This window comes from Stegodyphus dumicola, chromosome 2, assembly GCF_044657685.1.
Source record: "Stegodyphus dumicola isolate Sdum_Otavi_A_Nest chromosome 2, ASM4465768v1".
NCBI classification, from domain to species: domain Eukaryota; kingdom Metazoa; phylum Arthropoda; class Arachnida; order Araneae; family Eresidae; genus Stegodyphus; species Stegodyphus dumicola.
This window is the reverse complement of record NC_140769.1, coordinates 17,244,250-17,264,424: the sequence shown is the minus strand read 5'-3', so window position 1 is coordinate 17,264,424 and position 20,175 is coordinate 17,244,250.

Below are 20,175 nucleotides of genomic sequence, written 5' to 3'. Positions count from 1 at the left end.
CTTTTTGGATGCTCCAAAGGATAATCATTATTTTTCTTACATAAAACCACCGGACTAGCATAACTACTTGAGATAGGCGTTACGATCTTTTTACGTAGCATATCGGTAATATGCCATTCTATAATTTTTTCCTTATTCTTATCATACCGGTATGGTTTTTGACGAACCGGCAATGCATCTCCGGTGTCAATACTATGGTTAGTAACCTGGGTAAATCCTGGAATATCACTAAATAAGGAAGCAAATTCACTTACCACTTGTCGGATTCTATCTTGCTCGTCATTAGGCAGGTGGTCGAGATTTAACCTTGGCGGTTCAACCTTTTCTACACGCACTGGTTTCATCGTCAGCTTAAGAGACGCTTCATTAAAATCCAGTGTAGCTTGTGCGTCTGAAAGAAAGTCTATTCCTAGTATTAAGTGTGCTTGCAAATTCTTTACTATAAAAAACATCACCTTTACTTGTTCGTCCTTGATACGGATGTACAAAGGTACTTTACCTACGCACTTACATTGTTCTCCTTGCGCCGCTAATACTGTTGTATTATCCGCATTATATATGCGGTATTTGCGAAAATACTTTCTAAAAAAGACTTCTGCCACACAGGAACACTGCGCGCCGGTATCCAGGAGTGCGGTGGCCGGGATATTATTTACCAAGACTTCAATCTTCGGAAGAGTTAAATTTTTCACCATTACTGTATTTAACTTGTAGGAAGAGGGGTTTTCATGGCCTTCGGATTTCCGCACCCTCTCGTCAGCAGAAATCCGTTTTAGTTTAAATTATTTTTCCTTTCGGTGCTTTCCTTCTTTCTCCACTGGCCTTGAGACTTTTTTCCTGGGTTGCTATTGAACTGTCGACGTTCGCCGGCTGTTTTTGAATGCTCGGGTTCCCTTGCCCACTGATTCGCTTTTTCTCCGTAGCCATGTGCTTGAGTTTGCTGTAGTCTTGGCGTACCAAATTGGTTTCGCTGTTGATATTGGCGTCTTCTTTCGACGTCCGCCGTTCTTCTACTTTCAAACTGGATTGCTAGCTCAAATAATTTTTCCAGTGTAGTCGGATTTCTCAATTCAATAAAGTCTTGCACTTGGGGTAGTAACCTCGGCAAAATCACTTGAATTATTTCAGGATCCGGACGGTTTCCATACAAGAGCTTGAAAACGTGAATTTTTCTTAAAATAAAACTCGACATGTTTTCCATTCTTTGTTGATATATACTGAAAAGTTCTGTTTCTAATTTCGCACGATCCCTTACAACAGGGAAGGCTTTTAGTAGGGCAGTCTTGAAATTTTCGTAGGTATAGGTGGGACTTCCTGCTTGACCCAAGAGACTTCTGCCGATACATTTGAACCAGTTAAGCGCTTGGCCCCTCAAAGCGCTGGTAGCTAAGGTAACTTTTTGAAACTCGTGCACGGGTTAGAGCATGAAGTGGTCATCCAATTTTTCCAAAAAACTGGTTACCTGTGAGTTTCCATTAAACGTTGCTTTTGGTTTCATCGAAGCGCGCATGGTCTGGACAATATACCCAAATCCTTCCAGGGCGGCAGCTGGCATTTCTGGATTCTGAGCTGTTTCTGCAGGCAGCACAGGTTCTTCTTGAAACTCGGCCATGGTTATTCTTCGTCGGGCGCCACTATCAGGTTCAATGTTTCTTCTAACCTTCTTCGGAAACGTACAATGACCTGACTAGAACAGAGAGCTTACTAAAGCTATGTTCACTAATTGTAGTAAGTAGACAGGATACAGACGAAGGGTATACAAAACCCTTTATTTTTTCTTTATATACAATGACTTCCGTACTTCGGAATACAATGACCCTCCACTCGGGGTCTAACTTAAAAGATATCAAAATAAAACTAAACTCTAATTTAACTTTAGAATAAGATTGGCCTTATAATAACAGAAAGCGTATGTAGCACAGAGACTGTGAACACTACAATACGTTTAATTTATCAAGAGGATTAAAACCTCTGGCCTGGAAGGCAAAGTAGCAACTGCGTAACTTCTAAGGTAAGCGGCCTGCTTCGAACTCACGGCTTCCTCTCTTCTGCTTGGCAAAAAGGCCACACTTAAATACTTGGCGTTCGCCAGACAACTTTGCATAAACTCCTTCACGCTTATAATTCTGGCCGGAAGTAGAAAATAAGAAGTGATAGTAAAGATTTAGAATAAAATAAACGTTAGTAAAACTTAAGATCCTTACAACTGGAAGAGGTTCTGTCTGTGAGGAGTCCGAAAGAGGCTACCTGTTTGAACAAGTCGGGGAAGAAGAAGAAGAAGCTTCTGGGTTCTGAAGCGGATCTTGCACGCCAGGTAGGTTTCGGTAAGTCGACCGTTTTTTAAGAGGTAATTTTTTTTCTTCCTCCTCATCTTCAATCGTGATGACTTCAATTTCATTCCGTTGCCGGGTCGATTTTGTTTCGGGCCATGACGGTTTGGTCCAGCTCCTCTTATCATCTAAGGAAGGGATGGGTAAAGGTGGCGGGGGGTTTTGTTCTTCTTCTTGAAACACCATCGGCGATTGGAAAGAAATCTCCTTTTTCAATTGTTTCCAAAGCGAGTACGAGCACCGATCGACGAGAAAGAGACACTTCTGGGTCGTGACGATGAGATATTGCGTTTTCGGGGGAACGACATAGTTTTGAAAAGGTCTTAGAATATATTTCTTCTATTTCATCCTGTCGCTGACTTTAAAACTTCTTTCCTTCAGATTGGGGGACGATGATTCGTAATAGGCGAGAGGAGCGGCTGTGGTTTGAACAATATGAACTTCGTCCTCAGCCGTCGTTCTCCCTCCAAACGTAAAATATCGTTTCGTGAGAAAAATATTCTTCCACCGAAAACTCGTGCGCGGATCCGTATATCGCCGGTCTGTTTGAATGGGCCGTCTCAAAGCTTGATCCATCCGATTTCAAGAGAAGGGAGATTCCTCTTTCGTTTGTTGCGATTCGAATAAATTTCTGTATATATTCTGAACGAGCAGGTTGGAGGATTCGACATCTTGGTTGAAAGAAACGATCGCTTGATGAGGTGGTAAATGCGGAATAAATGTCGCACAATGACACGCCAAAAAAAATTTCAAGTTGGAGATTTGCTTTAGCGTCTTCAAATCCTCCCCGTTCGAAATCCGTTGAGTTGGAAAAACGTCTAATAGCGACATGGCTCCCAATGGAAAAGAAATGATCTCGCCCAGTACTCTTGCCTTTTTATATATAGACACACACAGACACACATAGAGGCTCTATGACTTCCGTTTTATTTGTTTTTTTTTTTGTTTCTCTCTCTCTCTCTCTTCTTTCCAAGAAATCTTATCTCCATGACCTCTTTTTCTTTTCTTAAAAGATGAATGTGTGTGGCAATGAGGAAGTGAAAGTAATAATTTAATAAACAAAAAATTATCCAACCATGACCTTCTTTTTTTTTCAAATTCAACCTTTCCAATCCAAGGACGTCCAGAGATAGAGGAAGCAGGGAGAGAGGAGGAGGGAAGGGAAGGTCACACTCTCTTTCTCTTTATAAATAAAAGGGGAGAGCCCCAAAGTCGTATTTTTGTCCAAGTGGATCATGAGGAGGCATCCCCAGCTCACTACGTGTATTCCTTTCAAATATAAATATGTTGATCTTTCCTTTTATATCATCCAAGGAGTCGTTTACCTGAAAGCCTCCGATTTTTCAAAATGCGTGGGTTATCATACCGTGGGGAGTTGTCAAAAGATGCGGGACGAATTTTTGTCCGACGAAAACGTGTTGATGGCTCGTGACATTCCACCTTTGGATGCACAAATTTTGTTAATGAAACGAGCCAAATATTTTTACACGTCCCACTTTCTAACCGTCTCGCAAATGAATAGGATTATGGATCGTCTTGAGAAGACAAAAGGGATTCTCGTTCATTTTAGTGAATTGTTGCACAAATTTCTGCACGAACCTCTCTCGATCGAGAAGACTGGGAAGAATACCTATTATATTCTTCTCGAGGACTCTACTCCTTCGTCTCATCTTAAGGAGGCCACGACTTTTGAAAAATCCTCGAGCAAGAAAAAATAGAATGGTGGAACAACTACCCCATCCCTCTCCCCGAGCATCAAGAGGAGCCTGTTCAGAAGAAAAAGAAAAAACCTTTCCAAAAGCCTATACTCATCCTCCTCGATAATGATGGGGATGAGGAGAAGCCTGTTCAGATTCCTCGCCGTTTGTTAAAACCCTTCGAGGATGAAAAACCTCTCCCTTTCTCAAGACCCCTTGAGGAAGAGAGACCCCTCGAGAAGAAGAGATCTCTCCCATTGTCAAACATCCTCGAAGATGAAAAACCTCTCCCTTTCTCAAGACCCCTCGAGAAGGAGGGACCTCTTCCTTTATCAAACCTCCTCGAAGATGAAAAACCTCTCCATTTATCAAGACCCCTCGAAAATGAGGGACCTCTCGATTTGTCAAAACCCCTAGAGGATAAGGGAACCAAAACTTCCCTCTCTTTCGAAGAGGAGGGACCTCTCAATTTTTCAAGACCCCTCGAGAATAAGGGAACCAAAACTTCTCTCTCTTTCGAAGAGGAGGGACCTCTCAATTTGTCAAGACCCCTCGAGAATAAGGGAACCGAAAATCCTCTCCATGTCTCAAGACAGGACCCCCCTCTATCTCTTGAGGATCCGAGGGAAACGATTCCTATTGAAAAACCATCTATCGACGATCCTCAGAAAAGGTCTTCGGAGGAGATTAGACTTCCATGTAGAAAACGAATCTGCCACAATCATCATCATCATAATAATAATAAATAATAATAATAATAATAATAATAATATACCCCCTTCTCAACAACAAAATCTTACAACATTTGCAGATAAATGCATTCAAACCAATCCCTTTATAGTAACCCTTTTGATTGGAGAACCCGTGCATTAGCCTCGAAAAAAAAATGAGATTCTAGACTGTTTCTATGACCAGAATGTTAAGCCAATAGATAGGTCTAGCTGAGAATTTTTCTTTTTAAAAGAAAATAAATAAATAAATAAATAAATAACCCAAAGACTATTCGTAAATGAGACTATTCGTAAAGAGCTGAGAAAAATTCTCCACATAAAAATTAACGACCCCCTTCCCTTTTCGTCTGGGAATGTTGTCTCACTCTTTTGAAAAACAAATCGTGATTCATTCATGGAATGATTGCCATTAGAGAAAGGATGAGTCATGGTCTATTTTTAGAAAGGGTGAGACATCCTTCCCAGACAAAAAGGGAGGGTCATTAATTTTTATCATGTCTAAAGACATGATAAAAATTAACCAAAAGTTTTTTTTTTCATTAGAGAATTTTATTTCAGTACTGAGAAATTTTTTTTCTCCCAGCCGATTCGAGACTTTACCATTTTTTTTTTAAGAATGATTTCTCCCTGATCTATTATTTCAAAATTCCAAGTTTCGCTTCAGAACCATCTGTGCTGTTGAATAAGTAACGTGATATATGTATTTTTTTAATGAATTCTGTCAAGATTGAATTGTGCAGGATCGACCTTGCGAATTTCTTCTCTGTGTCTTTAAATAATAATGATACCGAACCGCTTTTTGTAGAGCGCAATGGAAAAAACCTTTTGTATGGTTAGGACAATTCATGTGTTCGATCCCATTGTATTTGAGAATCTCTTGCGTCGATCCCGAAATGCAATAAATGGATCTTTGCAACCATTTCTCTAAAAACCGCCCTTTCATTTCTCCTCGCACCCAAATCATGGAAAAGGGTTCCGTCAACATCGTTAACACCCTAGGAAAATAACTGTACGGAATTTCTCCTTCGTACCACGACAAGCCGTGATAATAATCACTCGCCCACACAGCGGTTCGTTTTTCTTTCTCGGTGAGCATTTGCCATGGAAACGGGGGTTTAAAAACAAATACCCCTCGAGAAGTACCGTCCAATGTGACGTAAGCCAATTCTTTCACAATAAAGGCTCCTTGAGAATCGTAGAAACCTTCAAAGTCGAGCACGAGTTCCATGTTTTTTATTTCTTTTTCTTTCCAAGGTGACCTTTATTATTATTATTATGATGGATGTGTATTGAGATACGCACGATATTATTCAAAAACAAATATATATACGAATGTGACCTTTCTCAGAATTCATACGACCTGTCACGTGCAACCTTCTCTCTCTATATAAAAGAGGAGACGGCGAGAGAACGCTATCCATTTTTTCCTTCAGGACACACAGCGAGAGAGAGAGAGGGAGAGAGAGAGAGAATTTTGTTTTCTTTTTTCCTCAATTGAAGAAGATGGACATTTTGAGTGCCAAACCTCTCAAAGATTCCTACATTGTTCTGGACATAGAATACTTTCACTGTTATGATCCAAAGACGGGAGATATATGTTTCATCTTGAAAGAACTGGGCTACATCACTTGCGATTTAACCTTATGCGGATCCATGATTTTTCTCCCTCCTGTCCATTACGATGACTTATCGTCCCGCAATCAAGCTGTGGTCAACCAGACTACAAATAACCGACACGGCCTGCAATGGACCGAGGGTCGTCTATCCTACGAGCATTTTCCTACGATCCTGAAAATACTGACCGAAAATGTGGAGGCGATCTACGTCAATGGATACGATAAAGCCGAATTTTTCAGCAAGCTCTGCCAGCGATCCCTTTACGAGTTTTACATCCCAGGGAAAACCGAGTGGCGGAACAAGTCGAAATGCACGCGACACCAATATTTCCAAAAGATGATTCATTGTGCCGAGAACAAGGTGAGAAATTTTCGATACCATTTGATGGAGGGTAGTTACGTTTTCCGGAAATTACATTGTTACCCCTCCGAGAGCAAAGCTGTCGAAGACGAAGAGGAGGCGGAAGAAACTCCCCAGGAGAACTCGTGCGACGATGAGGAGGAGGAGGAGGAGGATGAACTTTCTAATAATAATAAATGTCTAAGTTGGGATGCTTTAGAGACCCAAGAATATTGGTCTCAACCCTTATCTCACCTAGACCTGAAAGAGGATCCTCAAGTGTACTCTTTGTGGTCCTCTTCTAAAATTTGGTCTTGGAGAGAACCCTTAAATGTTGATGAATGAAATAGTATGTAAATCCCTAGAGAAAAAAATAAAAAAAAGTTCCTTTTTTTTTTGTAATATGTTGATTTCTTTCCAATCCCATTTCTTTTCCATAACTCCACCCCAATCGACGAGAAGAAGAAGAATTTTCCAAGTTACACAAGACGAATCTTCCAAGTTACACAAGACGAATCTTCCAAGTTACACAAGACGTAGAAAGATTTCACAAGGATTTATAAATCACACGCTTCCACATGATATATGTATAGAGAGAAAAAGACCCTCTGTTCTCTAGCCAATACGTCAAGACTTCCCTAAACTAAGAGAGATCATGAGTACCGAGGAAACCTTAGCAGAGCAAGTGGAAAGACTTTCAAAGAGATTAGAAGAGTTAAGACGGGATAGATTTACAGTTCCGCCGACTAAAGAGGAAACTATCATCGATTTCAACAAACCGCTGTACTTTCATCCTCTACCCCAAAGAATGAGACGAGTGGACTCGCCGTTGAACAGTTCCAATGAGAAACAAAATGTCACTTATTTGAATAGCCAATTTCAACACATGAATATTTCATAAGTATTTTTTTCCCTAAAGCGTAGGGAAATCGGATCAGTAGTTTTTCATCGTCGAAAAAGATTGGGAGGAAAAATCTTTCTCAGCTCTCTCAGAAAAATTTTTCAGAAAAAAAAAAAAACACTTTTTGTTAATTTTTATCATGTCTTAGACATGATAAAAATTAACTCTACCCCCCTTTTGTCTGAGAATGTTGTCTCACACTTTCTAAAAATAGACCATCACTCCTCCTTTCCTAAAGAATAGAATTCCAAGAATGGGATCTGGTCTATTTTTAGAAACGGTGAGACCCTATTCCCAGACAAAAGGCGGGTAGAGTTAATTTTTATCATGTCTAAAGTTCAGGGTCCATCCATCTTCTTATGTGAAACGGTGACCCTGACGAGATCGAGATAAACAAGTCCTGTGAGTTGTTTTTGTAATCTTGACGCGAAGAAAGATCCAAGAAAGAATTTTTATTTTTTTTTAAATAGGCGGTGCGGAGAGAAAATGTTCTCACGACCCTCAGATATCTTTTCATAAATATATTTTTTATCAAAGTGTTTCTTTCATTCCGATCCTTTTAAGAGGTTGGAATGACCCTGACATTTAGATGGGGTCGCGATCCCGACAGATGTCGCGCGAGTATAAAAGTGTGTGTCCTCCGCGAGATTTCTTCAGAGAACAGAAGAAGACGTGAACTGAGCTGGTAAGTCCCTTTGGTCCTATGAATATGGTTATCTATAAAATCGATTTGATTCTTAGTTTTTTTTAATAATCATAATAATCATAACTTCATTTAAAAAGAATTCTCTTCTTAACCATTTGAAAAGAAAAATGTCTCTTTCAAGACGACGACTCTAAAATGTTTTATTGTTTTTTTTCCTTTCTAGATCTTCCCTGTTATACATATATACCTTTTCGATTCTTTTTGCTCCTGTTTGTGGAAGACATCACCGTATTCATCGCCATGGCGTGTTCAGAAAACTTTATCGTGCTCGATCTAGATGGTTTCCAGTCCTACAACCACAAGAAGGGTGAATTTACCTACGTTTTAAAAGAATTGGGCTATGCGACAAAAAATTTTTTGACCGTGGGATCGTTGACGTTTGCTCCTCCTCAACCCTTCCACCAACTGAGTGACAAAAACCAAAAGACGAATGCCTGGCTGACGAGAAACCGGCACGGACTTCGTTGGAACGAGGGTCATATTCCCTACAATCATTTAGGACGCATTCTCCAATCGCTCACTCACAGCTTCTCCACGATTTATGTGGTGGGATGCCAGAAAGCTAAATTCTTTGCTAAAGCCTTGGATTATCAAAAACCCGTGACGGAAATTTATGTGCCAGATGGAATCATTTGGAAGTATCGGGAAAAATGAGCCCGACATCATCAAAGGAGGAAATATTTCCATTGTGCCGAAAACAAAGTGCGCAACTATCGATGGCATATTACGGAAGGAGATTTTCATATCAATCACGTCTATCCAGACGGAACGGAGAAAGAGGAGAGGATTCAGGAGGAAGCAGACAATCCTCTGCAAGCTTTTGATAAGGCCTACGATCAGTTAGAGAAGGATCCGTCCCCAAAAGCGTACGATGACCTCATCCAGAAATGGGATAATCTGTCCTGTTTCCAAGTAATGGAACATCCGGATGAGCATACGCCTTTAAACTTGATGGGCTCTTCTACTTCTTCTTTGTCGTCAACTTCCTCCAATAACTCGAGGAAGACGGAGGGTTGGGGAGACATACCTGAAAATATTCCCCATTACGATCCAGCAGCCTGTTGGGACGAACCTTCCAAAGAATCTCATGAGACCCCCAAAATATCTTCAGAGCTTCCAAAGACAAAATCCACTGAGTGTTGGGACGATGAACGGACGACTCATGCTCCAAAATCCACTAAGACTATGTCCAGTGAGTGTTGGGACAATGAACAGACGACTCATGCTCCAAAATCTATTGAGACTATGTCCACTGAATGTTGGGACAATGAACTAACGACCCATGCTCCAAAATCTACTGAGACTATGTCCACTGAGTGTTGGGACGATGAAACCGAAAAGACGACAGAGAATTGGGATGACCGTTCTCAAAAGTATTTGAATTGATATATACATAAACTCAGGAGAAAAAATAAAGAAAAGATTTTTAGAAATAAGTAGGGAAAGGTTCTCCGCTTTCCCTATATTTATGGAAATGGACTGAGAAGAGAGAGAGAGAGACGAATCAGGAGACCAAAAAAATGGGTCTTGGAAGGAATGAGTGCAAATGCATTCGATTCCTTCCGAGACCCATTTTTTTGGGTCCCTCTCTCATCCAATCTTGGAAAAGAACTTTGTCCTATTTTTCTAGGTCCATTCAAAAAGAAATGAATCTATCCAAAAATTTTCTTAAAAGAAAAAACAAAAAGATCCTTTACCTCTTGACGGTCCAAAGTCGAGAATCTTGGAAAAAGTCATCCACTCTCCATCCAGTCAAGCTTCTCTGTAGAAAATCTAGTAGGTGCATCTGCATTCTTGAACACCCGGCAGTTATTATTGGACGCGAAACGTCGAATGCTGAAATAGTTAACAGTGATCCCATTCTTAAATAAACGGGGATGTTTTATTCATACAGTAGAGTGCGGAAAAATTTCTGAGAGCCGGAGAAATATTTCTCTATCTGAAAAAAAAAAAAATACCCCCCCTTTTAGTCTGAAAATTGATGTCTTCAATTTTTCAAAAATTGAAGACATCAAATTTCAAATTTTCAGACTAAAAAGGGGGGGTAATTTATTTTTCTAATTGCATCCAATGTAAGATCCAAGTCACGGTTTGTGTTTTCAAAAAATTGAAGATATCAATTTTTAGACTAAAAGGTTTTTTTTTTTTTTTTTTTATTTTTTTTTCATATCTAACTTTGAGCCACAGAAATTTTTTCCGGCTCTCAGAAACCTTTCCCAGCCGACTCGATGAGAATAAAACTTTACTGTTTTTTAAGAATGTTATTTAATGGATCGATTTCAACCTATCGAGTTTCGCTTGAGTTCCGGCCGTGCTGTGGGCCTACCTGGATACAAGTTTCCCCCTTTTGGAATAGAATAAAACTTTACTGTTTTTTAAGAATGTTATTTAATGGATCGATTTCAACCTATCGAGTTTCGCTTGAGTTTTAGATGTGAATAAAACTTTACTGTTTTTTAAGAATGTTATTTAATGGATCGATTTCAACCTATCGAGTTTCGCTTGATTTCCGGCCGTGCTGTGGGCCCACCTGGATACAAGGTTTCCCCTTTTGGAATAGAATTTCCTTCAAGGTAGGCTACTTTTCCTCTTTTTGCATTTTTCATGTCATTTCATTTGTATTACAATATACTGAATACGGGCGTTCGAACTGATTTCTAGGCTATTTCTATACAAATGGAGCTCGATCCAAGAAAGAAATGATGTCTTTTTTTTATTTTGTGGACTGCCAATTTGTATTGGAATATGCTGAAAACGGGTGTTTGAGTCAGTTTTCAGTATATTTCAATACAAATGGAGCTCGATCCAAGAAAGAAATGATGTCTTTTTTTTTATTTTGTGGACTGCCAATTTGTATTGGAATATACTGAAAACGGGTGTTTGAGTCGGTTTTCAGTATATTTCAATACAAATGGAGCTCGATCCAAGAAAGAAATGATGTCTTTTTTTATTTTGTGGACTGCCAATTTGTATTGGAATATACTGAAAACGGGTGTTTGAGTCGGTTTTCAGTATATTTCAATACAAATGGAGGTCGATCCAAGAAAGAAATGATGTCCTTTTTTTTTTTTTTTTTTTTTGTGGACTGCCAATTTGTATTGGAATATACTGAAAACGGGTGTTTGAGTCGGTTTTCAGTATATTTCAATACATATAGAGCTCGATCCAAGAAAGAAATGATGTCTTTTTTTTTATTTTGTGGACTGCCAATTTCTATTGGAATATACTGAAAACGGGCGTTCACGTCGGTTTTCAGTATATTTCAATACAAATGGAGCTCGATCCAAGAAAGAAATGATGTCTTTTTTTTATGTTGTGGACTGCCCTATTTGTATTGAAATATACTGAAAACGGGCGTTCACGTCGGTTTTCAGTATATTCCAATACAAGTGGAGCTCGATCCAAGAAAAAAATTATGTCTTTTTTTATGTTGTGGACTGCCCTATTTTATATTGGAATATACCGAAAACGGGCGTTGACGTCGGTTTTCAATATATTCTGATACAAATGGAGCTCCATCCAAGAAAAAAATGATGTCTTTTTTTTTATGTTGTGGACTGCCCTATTTTGTATTGGAATATACTGAAAACGGGCGTTCGAGTCGGTTTTTCAGTATATTCAAATACAAATGGAGCTCCATCCAAGAAAAAAAATGATGTCTTTTTTTATGTTGTGGACTGCCCTATTTTGTATTGGAATATACTGAAAACGGGCGTTCGAGTCGGTTTTCAGTATATTCAAATACAAATGGAGCTCCATCCAAGAAAAAAATTATGTCTTTTTTTTATGTTGTGGACTGCCCTATTTTGTATGGGAATATACTGAAAACGGGCGTTCGAGTCCTTTTTCAGACTATTTCTATACACATTCCACTATATCAAAATGACGTCATCGTTGAGTCCAAACAGAATCGTCCCCGGACAGAGTCGTCTCCTTACAAAGTCGTCCCCGGACAATTTTATACCGAATTTGTATAGAAATATAATGAAAATGGTCTTGAGGGCCGCTTTCTAGTATATTCCTATATACATTCGGTTGCATTCAGAAACAAAAAGAATGTCTTTTTGAATGGACAGGATGACTATGGAAACCGGATCTCTCTCTCTCTCTCTCTCTGCCAAGATTGGATGAGAGAGTGGCCCCTATTTGTATTGCAATATACTGAAAACGGGCTTTCGAGTCAGTTTCTAGACTATTTCTATAAAAATGGAGCTCTATTTACGAAAAAAATTATTTCTTTTTTATTATGTGGACAGCCCTATTTGTATTGCAGTATACTGAAAACAGGCGTTCGAGTCGGTTTCTAGACTTTTCCTATACAAATTTCACCATCTATATAGAAATGATGTCCAAACAAAGTCGTCCCCGGACCATCTTGATGACCGAATATGTATAGAAATAGTCTGAAAATGGGCTTGAGGGCCGGTTTCTGGACGATTCATCTACAAATTCGGCCGCATCCAGAAAAACAAAAAGACATAATTTCTTTTTTGGTGGACAGGAGATGATAAATTTCTTTTCTCTATCTCCCAATATTGGAGGATATTGGAGGAAAGAGTGGCCCAAAAAAATGGGTCTCGGAAGGAATCGAATGCATCTTGAAATGCACTCTTTCCTTCCAAGACCCATTTTTTTGGTCTCCTGATTCAACTCTCCAGTCTATTGTATAGGGAAAGCGGAGAACGTTTCCCCTTCCTTAAGCGACTGGAGACCATAGCGCATCATCATCATCATCATCATCATCACCATCATCCTCTTTCTCGTACTTTTCAACGAAGGCTTGATGTCTCTCGATGATTTTGGGGAGATGATGGATCCCGAATTGAGTGATGGATAAGAGAGGACTCTTTTTCCTTTCTTGTTCGTCTTGCACAGTCTCTCGGAGGGTTATATACGTTTCCCCGTCCTCCTCAATTTTCGTCAGAGGTCTCATGAATATTTTACACATCCAAGGGAAGAGCGACTTGTTATGCAGGGATTTCGAAGCGACGATGGCCGCTTCATTCGAAGTGAGAACGATCTGTTTCGGATGACCCCATTCTTTGGAGTAGTTCTCCAAATCGCCTAGTCGAAGAAAATGGTGTCGATTAGGAAAAAAACACTTGGAGAACACTCGTCGTATGCGAGACGTTCGTAGGCAAGAGAGTCAAGATATCTTTGGCATTCCAGTACAGGAATCCTAAATCCACATACGCGTGCACGTAATAGTCATCGTTATATTCCAGTTTGAGCAGCATGGCTTTTGTTTTTTTTTCCGTTCTCAAGGCGAAACACTCGTCTGATATGAACAAGAGCTCGCTGGCGATCCGTTTATATAGACTTCTCAGGGAGAGAGGGAGAGGGGAGGAGGAACAAGGTTGATGAATTCTAAAATAAAAAAAATGATAAAACATGAGTGTTTGTAAAGGTCATAGAGAGATGATTATAAAGTTGTTTTATTTTTTATTTTCTCAAAAGAAAAAACCAAAAGGGTCCCATTCCATACGACATGGCCTTTGAGAAGGTGACGGGGTCATGTGTCTACAAAGTTGATAAACTCTAGAATAAAAAAAAAGCTGTCATCACGTAGCTCTCGAGAAGAAAATGACAGGGGTCTCTAGCAGAAGGTCATAGGTAGTATAAAAAGGATGGTTGTTTTTTTTCTTTCGTTCCTCTTAATCCCATGACCTTTGAAAAGGTGACGGGGGGTCCTTTAGGGGAAAAAAATAGAAGGTCATAGAGAGAGAGAGAGGTAGACAAAGTTGATTTTTTTTCTAGAAGTGAACCGTCACGTCACCCATCACGTGGTCTTCTCGTATATATAGAGAGGCGAGTGGAAGACAGACTCTATTTCCCAGAGAGAGAGACTGCTGTGCGTAGCCGTATTTCTACTCAAGATGATGATCCGCGTCTTATATAATGAGTTTGTGAGCATTCGCTGTTATGTGGATGACGGAAGATTGTTTTGGAACGCTAGAGACATTTTGCCTCTGATTCATACTTCCAGTAAAAGAACCTGGGACATTCTCTCCGTGTTTTTCGACGAACACCACGTCTTCAGGAAAATAAAAGATCTCGAAAGTCTCGGCAGTTCTCAAGAGGGATATGTCCTCTCCAGCGAAGAAATGTTACATCTGGCCGAAAAGAATCCTAAAAATAATCAGCTTCTGGCCTGGGTGTATAGCATTTTAACTCAGCCGCTGGTTCGTGTTGTACCCAATCAACCCGTTTACCGACTGCTCTATCCGGGGGAGAAATTTCCCTTCATCACGCTCTTTAATCTGGGAGTGCGCTACATACCGCCTGATCCAGGCATGACGGACTCTTCTACTTACCCTAAACAATATGCCAGCGCTTATTGCCAGACAGACCCCCGTCAAGAAAAGGTCGTCGAGACTCAAACGGATCCTCTGGTGGTCTCTTTAAATGTCACTAAAGTCATCACCTTCTAAAAAAAACAACCACCACCACCCAAAAAAAAATTTGCCCCTCCTCCAAATTTTTTTTTATCTTCTCGAAAGAAAAAAAAAGAAACTTTTCCATCTAGCCTCTTTCTTTCAATCCCTCTTAAGAGAGAGAGGGAGGAGAAAAGAAAGAGAGTTCTGAGGAGGCAAAAGAAATGGGTCTGGAAGGAAACGGGTGCATTGCGAGAAAAAGAGGGTCCTCTTGTTTTTTTCTCGAAATGCACTCTTTTCCTTCCAGACCCATTTTTTTTATCACTTCTTCAAGCCAATCTTGAAAAAAAGTGGGGGGACACAATAAATTGTGCGTAAAGTCCATTTCGATCAAGACTGGATTTTGTTTTTGAAAAGAAAACATAATGTTATATATAGATAGCTAAATCTTTAAGAATTCAAATTTCCTACACAAAAACTTTTGAATAGATCCCCAACCCCCATAAAAAGCGAACTGAGGGGCAATGATTTTATTAATCAAGATATATATATAACAAAAATATGGAATCGTATATTATTCTTAATTACGAAGGTTTTGATATTGAAAATGAAAAAACTCTCAAACAGTTGCACATGTCTTGCAGCAATGAGCTTCCCAAATACATAATAAAAGAACTGGCTTATATAACAAGTGACCAGTCGAAAGGAATCATTTATGTAGAACCACCTATACCATGGACACAATTATCTTCTTCTACTCAAAAATGTTTCACTTCCATTTACTTACCTTTAGCTGACAGCACGCATGGCTTTTCGTGGAACGAAGGACATTTACCATAGGGTGAAATACAAGCATTCCTTATTTCATTAACTAAAGGATATAAAACCATTTATTGTCCCGATTATTGGAAGATTAATCTTTTATCTGAGATTCTCGCTCGTCCAGTTATAGTGAATTTTCGATCAGAGAGGGAAAATTTATCTGATTCAAAGGAAAATTTATGCGATTTAACGAGTGTATCTTGTACAGATACATACACATCGTTTTGTTCTAAACATTTAGGCCGAACAAAATATTGTGCTTTTCAGGAAGCTTTGGTTTATTTTCATCGTGTACAAGAATATAAATCAGAAATTCCCGAGTTTGTAATAATAGATAAAGATAAGAATGGGCAAACGAAAAAGATACAGAATAGTAAAAGAGTTGTTTAAAAATTGATGTTTCAGTGTTACTAATTAATAAAAAACCCTTTTCGTCTGAAATTGATGTCTTCAATCACTCCCTCATCCAATCTTGGGAGAGAGAGAGAGATCCGGTTTCCATAGTCATCCTGTCCATTCAAAAAGACATTCTTTTTGTTTCTGAATGCAACCGAATGTATATAGGAATATACTAGAAAGCGCCCCCCCTCCAAGCCCATTTTAAGTATATTTCTATACAAATTCGGTATAAAATTGTCCGGGGACGACTTTGTCCGGAGACGACTCTGTCCGGGGACGACTCTGTTTGGACTCAACGATGACGTCATTTTAATATAGTGGAATGTGTATAGAAATAGTCGGAAAAAGGACTCGAACGCCCGTTTTCAGTATATTCCAATACAAAATTGATTGTCCACAACATAAAAAAAGACATCATTTTTTTCTTGAATGGAGCTCCATTTGTATTTGAATATACTGAAAACCGACTCGAACGCCCGTTTTCAGTATACTCCAATACAAAATTGGCTGTCCACAACATAAAAAAAGACATCATTTTTTTCTTGGATGGAGCTCCATTTGTATTGAAATATACTGAAAACCGACTCGAACGCCCGTTTTCAGTATACTCCAATACAAAATAGGGCAGTCCACAACATAAAAAAAAGACATCATTTTTTTCTTGGATGGAGCTCCATTTGTATTAGAATATACTGAAAACCGACTCGAACGCCCGTTATCAGTATACTCCAATACAAAATTGGCTGTCCACAACATAAAAAAAGACATCATTTTTTTCTTGGATGGAGCTCCATTTGTATTGAAATATACTGAAAACCGACTCGAACGCCCGTTTTCAGTATACTCCAATACAAAATTGGCTGTCCACAACATAAAAAAAGACATTTTTTTCTTGGATCGAGCTCCACTTGTATTGGAATATACTGAAAACCGACGTGAACGCCCGTTTTCAGTATATTCCAATACAAAATTGGCTGTCCACAAAATAAAAAAAAAGACATCATTTTTTTCTTGGATCGAGCTCCACTTGTATTGGAATATACTGAAAACCGACGTGAACACCCGTTTTCAGTATATTCCAATACAAAACTGGCAGTCCACAAAATTAAAAAAGACATCATTTCTTTCTTGGATCGAGCTCTATTTGTATTGAAATATACTGAAAACCGACTCAAACACCCGTTTTCAGTATATTCCAATACAAATTGGCAGTCCACAAAATAAAAAAAAGACATCATTTCTTTCTTTGATCGAGCTCTATTTGTATTGAAATATACTGAAAACCGACTCAAACACCCGTTTTCAGTATATTCCAATACAAATTGGCAGTCCACAAAATAAAAAAAAGACATCATTTCTTTCTTGGATCGAGCTCCATTTGTATTGAAATATACTGAAAACCGACTCAAACACCCGTTTTCAGTATATTCCAATACAAATTGGCAGTCCACAAAATAAAAAAAAAGACATCATTTCTTTCTTGGATCGAGCTCCATATGTATAGAAATAGCCTAGAAATCAGTTCGAACGCCCGTATTCAGTATATTGTAATACAAATGAAATGACATGAAAAATGCAAAAAGAGGAAAAGTAGCCTACCTTGACGGAAATTCTATTCCAAAAGCGGAAAACTTGTATCCAGGTGGGCCCACAGCACGGCCGGAACTCAAGCGAAACTCGATAGGTTGAAATCGATCCATTAAATAACATTCTTAAAAAACAGTAAAGTTTTATTCTATTCCAAAAGGGGAAAACTTGTATCCAGGTGGGCCCACAGCACGGCCGGAACTCAAGCGAAACTCGATAGGTTGAAATCGATCCATTAAATAACATTCTTAAAAAACAGTAAAGTTTTATTCTCATCGAGTCGGCTGGGAAAGGTTTCTGAGAGCCGGAAAAAATTTCTGTGGCTCAAAGTTAGATATGAAGAAAAAAAAAAAAAAAAAAAACCCCTTTTAGTCTAAAAATTGATGTCTTCAATTTTTTGAAAACACAAACCGTGACTTCGATCTTACATTGGATGCAATTAGAAAAATAAATTACCCCCCTTTTTAGTCTGAAAGTTTGAAATTTGATGTCTTCAATTTTTGAAAAATTGAAGACATCAATTTTCAGACTAAAAGGGGGGTATTTTTTTTTTTTTTCAGATAGAGAAATATTTCTCCGGCTCTCAGAAATTTTTCCGCACTCGACTGTATGAATAAAACATCCCCGTTTCTTTAAGAATGGGATCACTGTTAACTATTTCAGCATTCGACGTTTCGCGTCCAATAATAACTGCCGGGTGTTCAAGAATGCAGATGCACCTACTAGATTTTCTACAGAGAAGCTTGACTGGATGGAGAGTGGATGACTTTTTCCAAGATTCTCGACTTTGGACCGTCAAGAGGTAAAGGATCTTTTTGTTTTTTCTTTAAAGAAAATTTATGGATAGATTCATTTCTTTTTGAATGGACCTAGAAAAATAGGACAAAGTTCTTTTCCAAGATTGGATGAGAGAGGGACCCAAAAAAATGGGTCTCGGAAGGAATCGAATGCATTTGCACTCATTCCTTCCAAGACCCATTTTTTTGGTCTCCTGATTCGTCTCTCTCTCTCTCTTCTCAGTCCATTTCCATAAATATAGGGAAAGCGGAGAACCTTTCCCTACTTATTTCTAACAATCTTTTCTTTATTTTTTCTCCTGAGTTTATGTATATATCAATTCAAATACTTTTGAGAACGGTCATCCCAATTCTCTGTCGTCTTTTCGGTTTCATCGTCCCAACACTCAGTGGACATAGTCTCAGCAGATTTTGGAGCATGGGTCGTTAGTTCATTGTCCCAACATTCAGTGGACATAGTCTCAATAGATTTTGGAGCATGAGTCGTCTGTTCATTGTCCCAACACTCAGTGGACATAGTCTTAGTGGATTTTGGAGCATGAGTCGTCCGTTCATCGTCCCAACACTCAGTGGATTTTGTCTTTGGAACCTCTGAAGATATTTTGGGGGTCTCATGAGATTCTTTGGAAGGTTCGTCCCAACAGGCTGCTGGATCGTAATGGGGAATATTTTCAGGTATGTCTCCCCAACCCTCCGTCTTCCTCGAGTTATTGGAGGAATTTGACGACAAAGAAGAAGAAGTAGAAGAGCCCATCAAGTTTAAAGGCGTATGCTCATCCGGATGTTCCATCACTTGGAAACAGGACAGATTATCCCATTTCTGGATGAGATTATCGTACGCTTTTGGGGACGGATCCTTCTCTAACTGATCATAGGCCTTATAAAAAGCTTGCAGAGGATTGTCTGCTTCCTCCTGAATCCTCTCCTCTTTCTCCGTTCCGTCTGGATAGACGTGATTGATATGAAAATCTCCTTCCGTAATATGCCATCGATAGTTGCGCACTTTGTTTTCGGCACAATGGAAATATTTCCTCCTTTGATGATGTCGGGCACATTTTTCCGGATACTTCCAAATGATTCCATCTGGCACATAAATTTCCGTCACGGGTTTTTGATAATCCAAGGCTTTAGCAAAGAATTTAGCTTTCTGGCATCCCACCACATAAATCGTGGAGAAGCTGTGAGTGGGCGATTTCAGAATGCGACCTAAATGGTTGTAGGGAATATGACCCTCCTTCCAACAAAGTCCGTGCCGGTTTCTCGTCAGCCAGGCATTCGTCTTTTGGTTTTTGTCACTCAGTTGGTGGAAGGGTTGAGGAGGAGCAAACGTCAACGATCCCACGGTCAAAACATCTTTTGTCGCATAGGCCAATTCTTTTAAAACGTAGGTAAATTCACCCTTCTTGTGGTTGTAGGACTGGAAACCCTCTAGATCGAGCACGATAAAGTTTTCTGAACACGCCATCGCGATGAATACGGTGATGTCTTCCACAAACAGGAGCAAAAAAAAATCGAAAAGGTATATATGTATAACAGGGAAGATCTAGAAAGGAAAAAAAAACAATAAAACGTTTTAGAGTCGTCGTCTTGAAAGAGACATTTTTCTTTTCAAAGGGTTAAGAAGAGAGTTCTTTTTAAATGAAGTTATGATTATTATGATTATTAAAAAAAACTAAGAATCAAATCGATTTTATAGATAACCATATTCATAGGACCAAAGGGACTTACCAGCTCAGTTCACGTCTTCTTCTGTTCTCTGAAGAAATCTCGCGGAGGACACACACTTTTATACTCGCGCGACATCTGTCGGGATCGCGACCCCATCTAAATGTCAGGGTCATTCCAACCTCTTAAAAGGATCGGAATGAAAGAAAC